The sequence below is a fragment of the Formica exsecta genome, unplaced genomic scaffold (assembly GCF_003651465.1).
Source record: "Formica exsecta isolate Colony F162 unplaced genomic scaffold, ASM365146v1 scaffold22, whole genome shotgun sequence".
Taxonomy (NCBI): domain Eukaryota; kingdom Metazoa; phylum Arthropoda; class Insecta; order Hymenoptera; family Formicidae; genus Formica; species Formica exsecta.
In genome coordinates this window covers 136,334-139,324 of record NW_021849497.1, presented here as the reverse complement: position 1 = coordinate 139,324, position 2,991 = coordinate 136,334, and positions in this window count along the sequence as shown.

Here is a 2,991-nt window from a genome sequence, read left to right as displayed (position 1 = left end):
ATTTAAAAAATTCAATTTGACCTTGATCTGACCTTGGCAACGCCATCCACGGTCAAACAGCTATTACCGTTGATTGTGTCTTTTTAAGCCTTACAACTTTTGTCTGAAATATTTTTCTCTAAAATGCAATGTTTACGAGATATTTGAGTGTATCCAGACTTTCGACACACCTTGTATACGCATGATGCGATGCTGGTAGTATAAAAACACATCTTGTAAAAAATGTTCTAACAATATTGAAAAACAAATTTGTAAAGAAGGGAAAAATAAAGATTTTGATATTTAGCGCAAAAAAAGAAAATAAATAAATTAGAAATAAATGAGAAAAACTATAGAAAAGATGAAAAAATTCGAGCACTTAAAATAAATAAGTGATTTAAAACATAAATATATTAGAGAAAAAGTGAAAATAACAGCGTTAGAAATGAGATAAATACAGAATAAGTCACTAAAAACTGCCTTTTAAGATATCTTCATAAATATTGATTTTATATAAAAATGTTTCAGAAAATAGTTAAATAATTTTAAAAGGGCTACATTTTAGTCGTCTTAGCTTATTTTTAGATGGAGGCGCCAAAACGTTTTGAAGGTCATCTCAAATTTTTTAAATGGAAAGCCCTGTTTTTAATCAACTATAATTATAGAGGATGAATCCAGCGACTTATAACACTGTGACCGTAGCGTGATCTTGAGATGAAAAAATCTAGAAAAGCAGGAGGAGTAATAGGTAAGTAATAAAAGTAATAATTTTTCAAACTAATTAAATTAATTTTATTTAATAAGATCCTTTTTTTTGGAATCGTTCGACATTAATAATACGTTGCTTATACATGTCTCCAGGATGACTTCCGTTTCCGATGGGAGAAAGTGTACAGTAGGACGGCGAAAGAAAGGTCAGACGAATTGGAAGCGGGCGGTGAGAGCAGGAGAGGAGGAAGTGGCGTGGAAGTTCGAGGGAAAAGCGCACGGCGGTGGAGAAGAGAGAAAAGAAGGAGAGATCAAGGAAAAAGGAGAAGGAAGGAAGAGACGACAGTGTATAGGGAAGGGTGGATGAAGGAGCTACTGGAAGAAGTGAGAGGGATAAGGGGAAAATTTGAAACCAAGGAGGATAGAGAAAAGGAAAGGAAAGAGAGAGGAACAGAGGAGGGCAACAAAGACAGCAGAGGAGGAGAGCGGGGAGAAGAGGGGGGAGCGGTGAGAAGGAGAGGAAGCATAGGGGCCGGGCAAAGAGGAGAAATGAGGAGGAAAGGAGAGGCAGGACAAGGAGACAGGAGTTGATAGGACGGAGAGTAAGGAAGGAAACCCTGGTGGGACTTGGAAGAGAGAAGAAGAGAAGGAAGAGAGAAAGGGACAGGAGAGAGTGAGAGGAGGAGAAGGGAGAGTGTCGAGAGAAAAGGAGGCAAGGGAAGAGAGAAGAAGAGGAGGAAAGAGCGAAGAAGAAGGATAGAAGAGAGCATAGAGGAAGAGAGAAAAGGAAGGGAGAAAAGGAAGGTGCGCGGTGGTAAATAATAGGAGACTATGGATTGATGGGAAAGAGGGGAAGTGGGATGAGTAGAGGAAGATAGGGTGGGGGAGGGGGAGATAGGAGAAGGGTGTAGGGGGAGAGGTGACGAGAGGGGGAGAAGAAGAGGTGATGAGAAGAAAGGACTGTAAGAAAGTGTGAAAGATAATTGGAAAATTGTAAAATTGTAAAGTGTAAAAATTGCAACCCCATAGGGGAGTCAATAAAGACCATATCTATCTACATGTCTCCGGAAGTTGTTGGTACATCTCGATACACTATTTGTTCACTCATTAACCCAATGAAATCCCATTGACACATTCTTTTCTCTTGTATTTATCAATCCCGAAGACATGAAACAATGTTTTACCAATGCTTATCAAATTTTTCCAAAAGATATGTTGCAAAGAGTTTGGGCATCCTTTAGAGAACGTATTCAAAAGTATCATGAAATGCATGGGCAACACTCTGAGTCCTTTATTAAATAAAAAATTATTATTTTTATTGAATATCTATTATTCCTCCTGTTTTTCTAAATTTTTTTTATTTCATGGTCATCCCAAGGTCAAAGTGTTATAGGATGCTGGATTCATCTTCTACAATTTTTTATAAAGTGAAAGCATGGGTAGAGCCTCTCCCCCTGTACTTCAATTTCAAAAATTATAACTTAACCCAAACCTATTTTTCTAATTTCTAAATGGAAATGGACCCGCCGGAACTTATTTTGTTTATAACTATTTAATCAACTGCTAACGACGGCTAGAACCTTTTGAAAGTTATTCAGGGCCGTATAATATTATAATATATATCAAGGTCATCAAAATCTGTGAGGTCGGTTATTAATGTAAATAATTACCAAAATTATTTAACTTTTGTCTTAAACATTTTTGTGTAAAATCAATATTTATAAAGATATCTTAGAAGGCAGTTTCTAGTAACTCACCATATACAAAGTGGCCCACGTAAAGTGTTACAAGCTAATAACTCTAAAAATATTTGTCAAATCAAAAAATCGTTCATGAAAAAATTTCATGTTTTCGAGGGGCCTTTCTAACTATGTAAACATAAAATTGCCCCCGCTCCCCCTCTCAGGGCCGTATAATATTATAATATATATCAAGGTCATCAAAATCTGTGAGGTCGGTTATTAATGTAAATAATTACCAAAATTATTTAACTTTTGTCTTAAACATTTTTGTGTAAAATCAATATTTATAAAGATATCTTAGAAGGCAGTTTCTAGTAACTCACCATATAAAAAGTGTCCCACGTAAAGTGTTACAAGCTAATAACTCTAAAAATATTTGTCAAATCAAAAAATCGTTCATGAAAAAATTTCATGTTTTCGAGGGGCCTTTCTAACTATGTAAACATAAAATTGCCCCCGCTCCCCCTCTAAAGAGGGCGGGGGTTAACTTTAAAATTTTAAATAGAACCCCATTTTTATTACACGTTCTTGTAGCTTATCTCGAGAGCTTTCCAAAACACTA